The sequence below is a fragment of the Lissotriton vulgaris genome, unplaced genomic scaffold, assembly GCF_964263255.1.
Source record: "Lissotriton vulgaris unplaced genomic scaffold, aLisVul1.2 SCAFFOLD_2564, whole genome shotgun sequence".
NCBI classification, from domain to species: Eukaryota; Metazoa; Chordata; class Amphibia; order Caudata; family Salamandridae; genus Lissotriton; species Lissotriton vulgaris.
In genome coordinates this window covers 1-14,638 of record NW_028246680.1, presented here as the reverse complement: position 1 = coordinate 14,638, position 14,638 = coordinate 1, and positions in this window count along the sequence as shown.

Genomic DNA, 14,638 nt, shown 5'->3' with positions numbered 1-14,638 from the left:
CAGGAATAGCTCAGTTCAAGTGGCACAGTGTGCATGGGACTCACGTTTGGGCATAGACGTCCCTCTTAGGGTGTCGCAGTGAAGTATACAAAAAAGTGATGTATGGAATGCCTAAATTAATCTCAATCACTGGTCATTACTCTGGGCCGCATCCCAGTGAATGGTTATTTTGTATGCCACGCCATATCAGTTTGGACCAAGCCATATGCAAATCAGTTTTGAGCAAATTTAATGTAAGAAAATTGCTTTCTTGGTTGACTGGTGGAGTTTTAGAATATAATTTTAAAACTACAACAGGTGTTATCTTCAGTGGTGTAAAGTAAGGATTATCCTATCATTAGCACTAATGAAATCTAAGATTTTATCAGTGATAACGAGGTGAGTATAATATGTATGAGAGTGAGATAATGAAATAGACTATTACTGTTGAGCTCCTGTCCTCATTTCCATCTTTAAGAGATGCCACTTGGTAATTTGTGTCATTGCAGCTGGGAATAGTAGTAATAATTGTTGTGCTAATTATGCTACTGCTTGCATAAACATCATGTTGAAGTTTACTCACTATACTCACTCCAGATAATGGCAGTAACTCAAAGGCCTTCTTTTGGTTTATTTGCAACCAACCTGCCTGAAAGTGCCTAGTTTACTGGTGTTAAGCTGGAGATCCTGCTTCCTCTCACTGAACATACCTCTCCATACTGATATTTATGTTGTATTCAATATTAACTGAACATCACATAAGCCAACTACATGTTACTAAAGCATATAAGCATGGTCTTGGGTGGTGAAGATATGCCATGGAGCAAGATGGCCAATGGTTTAATGGCTCCGGCGCCTGCGATGATCTACCGCTTCCTTTCATGCCATCCCCAGATGCGCAGAAGCTCTGGAGGGGCATGCACACCAATGTACCAATGCCCTCACCCCTGTTTTTGCATACGCAGCCGCCCAGAGCCTATGACTATGCAGGTGACCTGGTGGAGCACCGGAGTGTGCTGTTTGATATGCGGCAGCTGCTGCAGGGCTGCATGGACTATAGCAGCACCTAATTCTTCATGGACCATGGATGACAAACTGCCCAGGAGCAAGGTGCTCCCGCCTTGGGCCCTGACCAATTAGAAAGGAGACTAGCCCAAGGAGAGACAAGATTCTGGTGATAGAGGCTGCATGGATGGATGGGTGGAGTGATGAATAGTGTTGCTTCATGAGCGGTGGCTGTTGATTCGGCTGCTGGAATTTTGAGCATCGAGGAACGAGGTGCTCCTGTTTTTGGGCCAAGACTGCGTGCAGAGGAGAAGCGGGGCATTGCTCTTTGCTTCCCTGCTCATTCTTGACTGGTCCTCCTAATCATAGACTTCTTTCAACAGATGTCCTTTCCTCACCACATTAGGGTGGGGGCTCCTGCACCACTTGGGGCCTGATTCTTCTTGCCACTTCCTTCTGCCAGTGATGGGGAGGAATACTCCTAGCAGGGACTCAGCTTCCAAACTTGGATGCTGGCCTATTGATGTTTGCATCTGGCCTGCTGCTGTGGTCTTGAACTCTTCTGACAGTAAATTCCTAGAGTTGGAGCATTACCTGGCACTACTCATTTGGTACTCTGTCAGAGGAGAAACTGTCTATTTTGTACACATGCCCCTTCGACAGTGGTACTTCCGTTACAGGACAAGCAGGTGGATGGACTGGACAGTTTCTAAGGTCAACAGCCCAACTGGGGAACTGGTATTTCGTGGCTGCAATGGAAGATCTTGGACTTAGAGGAATGGACCGAAGGTATAATTTCCAGTGCTATGGTATCCTGGAGGGTTTGGAGGGTGACAAAATGCTGGTCTTTGTTGCCGCCTTTCTGTCCACTCTGATCCACCTGACGTTCAAGGAGACATTGGAGTTCCAGCATGCACACAGAATGCGGGCACATTCGAGGCAGTCCTCCGGTACTCCTAGAGCTATCATAGCATACCTATTATGCCAGCAACATGTCAAGGCTGTCATTCAGGCAGACAGAAATTATGGTGGAACGTTTTTGCACCCTCGATACATATCAGAAGATTTCTCACATGAGATGGTGGTCAGACCAAAGAAGCTGCTGGCACTGCGCCCTGGTCTAGGAGATGCAGAGTTTAAATTCAGCCTTTTAGACCCAGCCGTACTGCAGAATTTGACAACCCAGACCCGCTGTCATTCTACCTTGATACCTTGGAGGATACAAAAGACTGGCCTTCTACCCCTGATCTGTCTTTGCTTAGAGAAATTTGTTTTTAAAGTTAAGTGGCTCTAAATCATGCTGATTGTGCAGATCAACTGTGGAGGCCACCTTTACCACCCAATTTGCATCAAAAGAGGCACAAGGCAGGGTTGTCCGCTTTCACCTTTACTCCTACTCCTTATACCTGGTATAACAACTGCAGCAAGACCCAATATTTATTTTGCATACACTGATGAATCCTGATAATGGTCTCCCAACCACGAATGGCAATACTGGCAAAGTTGTCCTTACTAGAACCTTTCTCAGAATTTTCAAGTTACTGTGTGAACTGGGGGAAATATGAGGTGATTCCAATTTCTATAGTCATGACCCAGGATTGCATAGAGAGAGTGGGGGAAGGATGCTGAAGGCCCTGAAATATCTGGGCATTCATATGTCCCGGAGCTGCACCATTTGGCGCACAACAACATATCTCTTCTGCTGGTATTCACTCTCCTTGACTTTGAAAAGTGAACAGATCTCCATTTTCCTCTGTGGGTCCATGTACAGTCTGTCAAGATGGTGAAGGTCCCATGGTTCAACTACATATTAGGGATAATAACAATTTATGCTCCCAGCTCTCTCCTGGTCCCCTATTGATTCTTTGATTAAAGGTTTCATATACGGGGCAATAACCCACAGCTTCAAATGCCAAAGCAGAGGTTACATCTTCCCCACATCTGTACGTACTGTATGGCCAATTAGATTTACAAAATTTTATGTTAACATTGTCTTCGCATGTTTCCAAATTGATATATATGATCAGTTTCTTTGGAAAGTGGAATGTGAATGCATTGAGCTTTCTTCATTATTTGTTTATTTCTTCTTGTTTACAGCCCTGATGATGTCCCGGAGGGGGACGAAACGCTTTGGCTGTTAATTTGACTGTGAATTTGTCAAAAATAATATTGTTTATATTGTTTATAAAATTGATGATTATATCTTATAGAAGCTGATTGGATTGAACAAACTGTTCAAAATAAAGAGATAACAATGATCAAGTTGTGAATCTGTTGAGATTAACATTTGTACAAACTATAGACATTTGCCAAATAAGAGTAGGCAGGAGACACAGTAGCATTTCAGTCTGAACGTACTCCCTTCAAAATGTAGTTTTTCAAGTTGTGTTTTTGAGGTTTGACAGTGTACCTTGGGGAGGTTGAGTATATATTCATAATACTGACAGGATTTTTTAGAAAATACTGTTTGTGGAATTTACCCCTTAGTGGCACTTCTAGAGACCCTACACCGTCTTAGTTGTGTTAAGATATATGGCCAACTATCTCTTGAAACTTACCAGCTGGTTGGGGATGAATGCGGACCCATTGAATGCACATGACTCAATGAACATGTAGGATTAAAAGTACCATATTGCAGCATGGGGCCTCACTCGATGCACAATCAGAGTCTCGATGGATTGACAACCCCATTATTATACACATGTTCTGTATCTGAAAGCAGGACCATAAGTGTTTGACGGTAGATCCGTGGATACAGATAGCTTTTCCTATATGCAATGCTCATATATTTGTCGGTGGTCATACGATAAACTGGGCGCCATGGAGGAAGTTGACCACTTCCTTGCTGATTCCTCCTTTCAGACCTTTGTGGACCTTTCCCAGGAATATGGTATCCCAACTATAGCCTGTTGGCAGTTCCTCCGGCTTCGCCATAGCTTCCAGGAACTACCTGGTAGAGCTCTGATCCTTATGGATACCTTGTCAATCTGTGCATACCTTACTTAGGTGGATTGGACCCAGTGGTGATATCTGAACATTAGGGTCTCCTTGTCAATGCTGGTTTTTCCCAACCTACATTGGAAGCACCTCAGCTCTTCTGGAAGGGTACCTCGAAGGCCTCAACCTCACTAGTCAAGACCCATGATTGTTTTCTCCGGAAAGCTCAGTTGAAATTTTCCTCATTTAAACTGCTGCATAACTGGTACTGTACTCTGGTACAATTGTATCTGTTAGACCTGTTAGCACACCGCACCTGTTGACATTGTGGGCAGAGTAGTGTGTAACATGGTACCCGTCCTGTGGTCCTGTCTGGTCTTTTTCTCCTTCTAGTCTGATATATGGGCCACCCTTGGTAGATCTGGACAGATCAAATTGCCACCCACTCCCCAGTTGGCTCTCCTCCATGACATGGTTTGCTGTGATGTCCCTAAAAAACATAGGAAATGCGGGATGGTGACAGTGCTGCCCACTGGCAAACTCTGTATTGATCGCCACTGGAGGAGACCGCCAGTGCCTACAGGTACCATCTGGCTCTCCGAACTGGCTAAAGAAGCGGAATGTACACAAATCATATACAAGTTGGATGCCTACTCCCAAATATGAGAGCCGTTCCTCCAACCGATACCACACAGGTTCAACTGATGGGGTCTCCTTGGACTGCTACACCTTTACACACTGGGAGTGAACCTAGAGCCACAGGGCCCACTACTTGGTATATCCATAGGTCCTGTTTCTTTATTCCCTGGTGGACAATGATTAGAGATCCTTGTAAGAACAAAAATACACATGCTCCTTTCATCAGTTATCCTTCACGATGGGTGACAGTGTCAACCAGTTCCTACTCAGTCCACATGCCCTATTCTGGCATAGTGAATAGCTGCTTCTGATTGGGACTCTCTGGATTAAGTGTGTAACAGTGTTTTACATTGCTGCTCAATGTTCACTTTGCTTTTTTTCTAATTATTTTGTCTTCCCTTTCTTCTCTAGTTATTTTCTGGTTACTGATTACACTTACAATGTACCTTATGAAAGGCACTTAGCACCTATACATAGTTGTTGGTATGCAAATAAAGAATTGTTGTGAAAAAAAGCATGGTCTAGTGAAATACCTGTGTTGGAACAGCAGTGGAATTTTCCGCACAGATTTGGTACATGTTGTGAATATCAACCTGCAATCTTCTGACCACTAAAGGGGTTGGGCTGATTCACAAAACATAGGTTATGTTATGTTGATTTGTATAGTGAACTGATCAGCAGAGAGGGTATCCAGGCACTTGAGCAAGGTGTGTGGTCCCCAAGGTGCTTACAAGAAGAGTCAGGTCTCCATCTTCTTGAGGAACTCAATAAGTGAGGAGGAGGCTCTGATGTGTTGAAGGAAGTCGTTTTATGTCTTGGGTGTGATATAGGAGAATAAGCGACTACCAGTTTTACTTTTGCGGATCAGGAGTGTGTATGCGAGTGAGAGCGAGGCAGAGCATAGGTATTTGGTGAGCTGGTGAAAGTGTATGCGGCAGTTCAGGAATTCTGGTCCTGTGTTGTTTAGGGCTCTGTATGTGTGCACAAAAAGTTTGTATTGGAAGTGCTTGTGAAAGGGGACCTTGTGAATCTTACTAAGGTGTAGTCTGATGTGGGTGTGGCATGGGAAATAGAGTATGAGTCTTGCAGCTGCATTCTGGTTGGTCTGGAGTCTGTGTAGTAGTTGTTTGCAGATTCCAGCGTAGAGAATGTTGTCGTAGTCCAACCTGCTGTTGTTGTATGCTTGTGGGATGAGCCATCTGGTGTTCTGAGACAACCACTTTAAGATCTTTCAGAGCATGCATGGGATGTGGATTCAGGAGGTGCACACTGTGCTGACTTGAGTTGTCATGTTGAGCTTGTCATCTAGGATGATCCCTAGATGTCTTGATTGGTTTGAGGGTGTGGGTGTTGGTCCTATCTCAGATGGCCACCAGGTGGGAACCCCATGGGGCTGCCTTCTTGTATTTCCGTCTTGTATGAGGTGAGCTCCAGGCAGTTGATTCGCATTCAGTATGCTAGAATGGTCATGAGGTTGGTGAAGTTGGTTCTGATGGTGTATGTCCGATCCGTCAGGGAGAATGTAGGAAGCTGGCTCTCAATATAGTGCACTAAAATGAAGTACACTGTGCGTAGAGTCCTGTGAGACCCAGATTGGGAAACAGAGGTAAAAGTAGATACTACTAATGCTCTATTTGTGATAGTTTGTGCAAGCAGTTAGGTTTATCAGAGGGTAGTGCTAAGCATTTTTTGTACTCAGAGAGGCAATAAATGAGACACACACTCAAGAATTTATCTGAGACTAATTTATAAAAATAACACTGATTTTTATATAATTTTTCAGACCAAGAATTTTGGTCTACAGTTAGCACTTTTTAGGATAGGAATTTTCAAACTTTGTAAAATGAATTACTTTGTGCGCAATTAGGCACCATTGAAATTAATGGTAAGAACTAGCAAAATGCATATAAAATCATACAGTTGGATTTCGAGATTCATCTTTGGGATTTAGATAGGTAGTAAGACCAGGCCCAATGTTCCACCAGTGGATTCTTGAGAGCGTTCCGGATTTAGCTGGGAGCAGGGTGTTGAGGTCGTTGGTAGTTGGTGTGTTACGAGGAAGGAAGGCCACCTCAAAACACACTGCACTAAGGGACTTAGAGGTAAATCTGAGGGGTTCCACTCAAAGGAGCAGGCTGCAGGTGATTCTGGACCATGGGACCACAGCTGTTTCATCTATTCCCAGGCCAGATCAGCTTGTTCAGCCAGACAGCATGTGTCAAGATGTCCTTGTGGTCAAGAGCAGGCAGCTTGGAGAAGCAATTCGGAGACATCTGGGCCCTTCACAAAGTGGGTATCAGGTGTCTCAATCTCCCTCAATGGGTGCCTGCTTCCTGTGTAGTAAAGATTGGACTCTTCGTTTCGGTGAATGCTGCAGAGGGTCTGGCACCACGGGTATTTATGCTTAACAGATCCGGTAGGTTCTGGTGTCTCCAAACATGGTAGAGAGACAAATTCTACCATCCAGAAATCATGCACCACTTTTGCATTGAGTGCTGCATCAGATGTGCTGGGGAGCAGCAAGTTTGTAAAACCGGATTCTGCGGTTTGGAGCCTGGTGGCTGTAGGGGAGCAGTGCCTCCACTCAAAGGAAGTTATTTGGTGATTTGTAAAAGGTTAGAAGGGCTTCAGGGTTCTTGGAGGCCTCATAGTTGCAGGACAAGACAGCACACCATGATTGTTGAGTCCTTAAAGCAGCAAGCAGGGTTTGGTGCTAATTTTCTGGAGCAGTACTTCAGTCCTCTGGTTAGCAGCTCTTCTTTCTCCTTTTCTTCTGTGTGTCAGTCAAATCTGAGTTCAGGTACAGGGCTACCACCTAAATACTAAATTTAGGAACGTTAACAGGGGGAACAGGTAGTAGCCAATGGACTACCTACCTTTAGGGTATTGTCATGACCACAACCAGCGGCGCTGGAATTGCTACTATGGCCCATTGCATGCATCTTCGCCATTTATGTTCCCGTAAGAGATGTGGCAAAATCCATGAACCATTAGCCTTGGCCAAGTATTGGTGGCATTGTTCTTGGCCTTCACCTACCTCCTAATAACTCCTAGACTGTGTTCTGCAGTATGCTTGACCTATATGGCCATTTTTTGTGTCGTACTGTATTTGCTTTTACATAGGTTCTTTGTCTTTGTTTTAATGAGCCTCACCCTGCAGGAAGAAGTATGTTTTCTGTAGACACACAACGCGTTATTCGCATTGAGGACTACAAGTACCAGACACTCGGCGAAGGGGCTCACGAATTAAGCTGAGCAAAGCCCTTGGTAGCGCTCTCAATATTTCTCTGTTCATCTATCAAATGCGGTTGCAGCCCGGCTTCTCTCTCTACATTGGCCTAAGTATTTCCCTGGTTTGGGATTCAGGTGTTTCAACATCAAGGAGATTCCTTCAGGCACGTCAGAATTGGACATGGCTGCAATGGATGTTCTTCAGACTTGTTATTTACAGAGTCGTTGATTTTGAGATTGGCCCACGGTTTCGAGATTGGAGACGTGTGGTGAAATGCATGTTTGTTGTGAGGCAAGTCCTGCATATTGTGTTCCTAAAATTTCAAGTGCAAAAAACCTGAGACAAGTATCTTGGTACTGTTAATGCTGGTAGAGCATGTGGATGGAAAAATACTTATCTGGATACCATGAATGCTGTGATCAACATTGCATCATATTTTACAGTGAATTCTTCAGGTCAGCTCAGAACATCCAAAGAGCAAGATCTGGGGATACTAACATCAGAGTTTACCAGGGAATCTACCAAGAGGGCTCAGGTAATTATCTTAGAGGGGAAAACAAAGAGTTTATGGGAAAACAGAAGAGAGGTTAGGAACGCAATTATATATCTGTTCTTTTTTGTTCCTTTTAGGTCTCCCGCTCATCAGTTCCTTCACCAACACCCTTTCCCCTCGCATGGCCACTTCAATAGACTTCACTATAACAGCATTCAGATTTGGAGGTGGCTGGAGGTGGAACTTTCTACCAATGAACAGGCCCTGGAGAGTCATGGTTGTGACAGGTGTCTACACCCACTAAGTGACCACTTCCTATGGGAAGCGCCACTATCCTGACCCTAATTCGCTCACAACACAAGATTTAGGGAAATGTACAGTGGGCTCTACATCTACTGCCCTTCCCAGAAGTGACGCTGGCTGAATGAGGACCCAAATCCTAATGTTCCTAATTTTCCAGCCCGTCCTCTCACCAAATGTAGATCAGGAACGGGGGGTTGGCATCTTCCACTAGCTGGAGCTTACCGGGTCACATTTCAAAGGCAACGTCCCAAAGCAAGCTTTTTTCTTGGCCTCTGAGAGCGCTGGCTCCCACCCCTTGTGGTCAGAAACATGTCTGGTTGTGGCAGGCTGGCTAAGAGAAGCCACAGAACACACCATGGCTTTGTAGGCTTTCGGGGGACCCTCTAAAGGGACTCCTGTGTGCAATTATTATTAAATCCAACACTGGCATCAGTGAGGACTTATGAAGACAAGTTGCTTGGTAAGAAACATCTTAGGGTACTGTGAATCCATCATGGAGCCAGGAAACTTGTAATGAAAAGTTTCCAGACCTTGTACTCCCCATGGCTTTCCTGTACACTTACAATATCCAAGAATGGCTCAGATATTGCAGGGTCGTATCTGTTCATGCAGGTATGTCCATACATGGATATAGCACACCCTGCCGTAGCGTTGTAAGGTCTGCAGTAAGGGTAACTTACCTATACTTCATGCAGTGTATGGGGGCAAGACATACAGGCTTGTATGCTATGTCGACGTTTCGATTTTCTCTGCACCAAGCCATGCAGCCTGCTAAGGCAGTTTGATTAGTCTTGGAGAGGGGTCCCCAGGAATGGCACAATTTGTGCTGCAGCCCTAAAATACCCTCTTCAGTTCTAATGCAATTTAATCAGGACTTACAGGTATGGCTGCAGTTGTGCCAATCGTGGTAAAGGTACCCAGTGCACTTTCAATTCAAAATCACATCATACACTAGGCAAAAACGGGGGCTAACCATGTCAAAAGATGCACTTTCTTACATGACCACCTCAAACGAAAAAGAATGAGACTATCCTTTCCCTAGAGAGTCTTCATCAACTGAGTGGAAGAACTTGGAAAGAACGTTTGCATTGACATGGTAAATCCCAGATCTGTGTTCCACTGTTAAGTCCATTCCCTGCAGAGATATGGACCACCTTAACAGTTTGAGATTTTCAGCGTTCATTTGCATTAGCCATCTGAGAGCCCTGTGATCAGTTTTAACTAGGAAGTGAGAACAAAACAAGTATTGACCCAGCTTCTTAAGGGCCCAAACCACAGCAAAGGCTTGCCTCTCAATGGCACTCCAACACTGCTCTCAGGGAAAAAGCCTCCTGCTAATAAAAGCAACAGGTTGGTCATGGTTATTAGTCTAGGATAGGACAGTTCCTATTCCATGTTCAGAGGCATCTGTCTGCACTATGAACTGCTTGGCATAATCAGGAGCTTTTTGAATGGCTGCTGAACACAGTGCTTCCTTCGGGGTGTCAGCCCACTGTCAACTTAACCTTTTCGGGCATCTTTATGAAGGGCAGTTCTGTGAGGGGGCCACAGTGGACCCATATCCTTCACCGACCTCCTCTAGTACAATCTCAAGCAAAGGAATGCCAGGACAAGAGTCTAGGTGGTCTGGGTGATTTAAGCTACCCAGTCCAGAATGGTCTGGATCGTGGATTGTAGGGATTTAACTTAGACTCCACCTACGAGGTGGCCCAAGTATACAACTGTGTCCTGCCCGATTTGGCACTTGCTTGCCTTGATAGTGAGGCCTGCCCTTTGCAGAGCCTTCAGGACCTCTACAAAGTGGATCAGGTGATCATGCCAAGGGAAACTATCGACAGCAATGTCATCACAATATGCTGCACTAAAGGAATTCAGTCTAGCAATGACTTTGTTCACCCGCCTTTGAAAGGTGGTAGGCACATTCTTTAGTCCAAATTGTAAACTGATAGTGCCCATCAGGAGTTGAGAATCTTGACTTTTCTCTGGCTCAAGGGGCTGGACCTATCTACCTGTACCCTGAAGTGAGATCAAAAGTACTGAGATATTTGGCTTCTCCTAATCGTCAATTAACTCATCGGGCCTAGGAATTGGATGTGCATCAGTTTTTGTCACAGCGTTGAGGTCCCTATTGTCCACACAAAACCTCATTTTTTTCTTTATACTCTGGAGTGAGGTTGGGGTTTAGGGTTGTTTGCTATGGGGTAAGAGAGAGGTTCACTCTCTGCTTACTGATCCTCATCTGTGACCATGAGCATGGTCATTTCAGCCATTATGAAAGGGATTAAAGCTGTTCGCATGGATAAAGCTCGTGGGATTTCTGCACATGTGAAGGTCCACTAAATAAGTGACATCCCCTTTTCTCTCAAGGATAGGTTAGGGCTCAGTCTATTTGTCATGGTAAGCCCTAGGAGCCTCAGGCTCTAAAACGCATACTTTCAGCCTTGCTTGGAACTTCACCTTGGCAGCCTTCTGGCTGTACCAGTACCTCTGGAGCTCTTGGCTGGCCTTGAGGTTTTTATTTCCTTTTGTCATGTACAAAGCCATCCTGGAATGAAGGCCAAGCACATAATCAGCTTTTTCCAGTTTATGTTCTTTGAGAGGCCCCTCCCATCCTTCCTTCATACGACACAATGGTCACCTTACAGGGTGTTCTAACAAAACTTCAAACAGCGAAAACCCTACTTCCCTTGTGGCACCTATCTGTAAGCAAAAAGCAGACATGGTAGCACGGCATCCCATTTCCTTATGAACTTTTCAGGGAATCCACCAATCATACCTTTCATGGTCTTATTAAGCCTTTCAACAAGCCCATTTATCTGCAGATGATATGGGGTAGTGAACTTATAAGTCACTCCACAACCAGCCCATATGTGTTTTAAGAATGCAGACATGACATTTGTACTTCTCTCTGATATTACCTCCTTTGGAAACCCAAATTTGGTAAAAATACAACAGAGAGCCTTTGTAACTGAAGGAGCTGTGGTTGTTCTCAGGTGAAGAGCCTCAGGATACCGGGTGACAGGAACCACTACCACCAGTATAAATCAGTTTCCTGATGCTGTTGGTGGGCGAAGGGGTCCAAGAAGGTCAATCCCAATGTTCTCTAAGGGTACCCCAACCACGGGAAGTGGCATTTAGGGGACCTTTAGGTGGCTACCTGTCTTGCTACTGGTTTGACAGGTGGCACAGGTGTTTCAAAACTCCTTCACCTCCTGGGACATTTCTAGCCAGTAGACGTGGTTCACCAACCTACCCCATGATTTGGTAAGGCCAAGGTGCCCAGCTAGGGGAATGGCAAGACAAACTATTAGGAGGTTCTCTCAAGACTACTGAGGAACTACCACTCTCCTAGTGTCACCAGGTTTGGAGTTTCTGACCTCAGTGCACAGGAGTCAGTCCCCCTAATAGTCCCTGTGGAAACCACTGACACTTCCCTTTTTCTAATCAGCAACTTGGTACCTCGGGCCGTTAAGAGTGTGGCAGGTTCTCTATCCATGGCACAGATTTTCCCTAGTGGGTCCTCCTGTGCCCAAAAGCTCTGCCTTGTAAGGCCCAAACTCCTGGGGATCAGTTTCCTCTTGGGCTGAAAATCTTATCCCTGAGGAGAGGGGACTTAATCTGCTGTCTGAATAGAAGTTGGTTTCCCAGACTTCTTGCCCTTTTTTTCTTGGAAGGTTGGTCCATCATTTCAGGCACCAACACTTATTTTTCACCCTGGGTTCAACATTGTGCTCTTGTTACATCCATTCAGGTATGCCCAGAATAGCTACATGGGTTTTCTTTCGGCCTCAGCCACGCCGAGGACTCCAAATCATTGCCAAGCAAACACAGTAGAGGAATTGCAGAAGATACCACCACACTTTCAAGCCAGTAATGCCTCACCATTCTAAGGACTCTGAAGTCCTTGGATTGCTAGCATTGAGGACTGTGTACATCTCTCTCAGCCAGTACTGGTGTGAGGACACCGGTTGTTCCATCACCATGGTGACACTGGCACAAGTACATCGCAGAGCTTCAACCTGAACCCCATTTATATGTGGCTGTTGTTTGTATTTTTACAGATTACTGGGCCAGACAGCCAGGGTTGTAATGTCCACTCCGCCCTCTGTGACTAGTGTTACCTCAGAAGGCTCTCTGACATAGTCAGGTCCCACCTGTGATTCCATCTGGAGACTTACTAATGCAATTAATGCAGTACTAAATGTATTCTTTTTGTTAACCAACCACACAGTGTTTTCACAGAAAGGTCTACAAATTCAACCGAGGACTGACTGTGGATGTTTTCAGTCTCCCTGAATGTAATTCTATATTCTATATTCTTCAGTGGTAAATCCAACGCCCTCAATCTGGGTACACTACATGATTTCATAGGACTCAGCATCCTCCTCATTCAATGTCAGGAGTCTATCTCTGCACTTACATGAGAAAAATTCCCACAAGAGAGAGCGCCATGCTTTTTGGCTATCCTCTATTGATACATGCTCTCTCAGAGCAGTAAGACACTTGGTAAGACACTTGGTGATGCCATCACCCTCTTTATATTTAGAGACAGATCCTTTGAGGAATTTAGGGGCAACACATTCTGTCCTTCCCCAAGTATTATGAGAATGCTGCCACCTGAGATAAACCCTAGACCCATCTCTTTTTTTTGCTTATCAATGTCCTGGAGCTGAGCTTTCAAGTTCAACCTCCTCGCTAATATTTCTAGGGCAAGCTCTTCCTCTTGAGGAGCGTCCTCTTCTGAAACATGAGTCTCCACCATCTCCTTAGCACATTTTTACAATTAGGTACATTGACTTAACCAAGGTCTTAATAGTTAATTTAAAAATTCAGAAAAGTAGACCAATCTAAAAATACAACTGGCTAAAGGCAATTTTGGGATTTATTTGTGTAGTAACTTATTGACAGAGTGGTATCAGCAAACACAAATTCGTAAACCCCACAGCGGATCCACCAATGTAGGACGCTTGCTCTCTAACCAGTGAACTAAAAGTAAGTACACTTTGCAGAGATTCCAGTGAGACCCAGATTGGTGTACAGAGGCAAAAGTAGATAATACTAACTCTCTATTTGTAGTAGTGTGGGCAAGCTGTTATGCTTATCAGAGGGTTGTGCTAAGCATGTGTTGGGCTCACAGAGACAATAAATGAAACACACACTCAGGAATAAATCCAAGCCCAATATATATGAACAACACTAATGTTTATATAATTTTTCAGACCATTAACTTCATTCCAGAGCAAGTGCTTTTATGGATATGAATTTTCACATTTCTCAAAATGAATCACTTATGAGTGCAATTCCACACCTTTGAAATCCATGGGAAGGAATAAGACAGCGCATATAGAATCATACAGTTGGATTTCGAGATTCACCTTCAGGATTTAGATAGGTACCAAGGATTTCCAGGAGCATTCCAGATTCAGCCAGGAGCAGGGTGCTGAGGTATTTGGTAGCTGGTGCACTGCGAAGAAAGAAATCACCTGAAAACACACTGTACAAAGGGACTTAAGGGGAAGTCTGAGGGGTCCCACTCAATGAAGCTGGTTGCAAGGACCTCAGGACCATGGGAGCACAGCTGGTTCATCAGTTCCCAGGCCGGGCGGGTTGGCTGCTGAGCAGATAGGAGCGGCAATCCCAGGGTAGCTGGGCCACTCACAAAGTGGGTTCCAGGGATATTGATGTCTCTTAATGGGTGTTTGCTACTTGGGCAATAGGAGTCCAGATTGTACTCTATGTCTTGGTGAATGCTACACAGTGTCTGGCACCATAGATATTGGTGCAACGCGCTATGGTAAGTCCTTGTGCCTCCAAACTTTGTGGGGAGACAGATCTGACCCTCCAGAACTGGTGTAATACTTATGGTTTGAGTGCTGCGTCAGAGTTGCTGTGGAGCAGATTGCTTGGAAAACTGGATTGTGCGGTTTGGTGCATGGGAGCTGCAGGGGAATGGGACTTTCACTCCAAGGGAGCTCATTGGCAATTTATAAAATGCTGGAGGGACCTTGAGGTTCTTGGAGGCCGCACAGTTGCGGGAGTAGACAGCACAT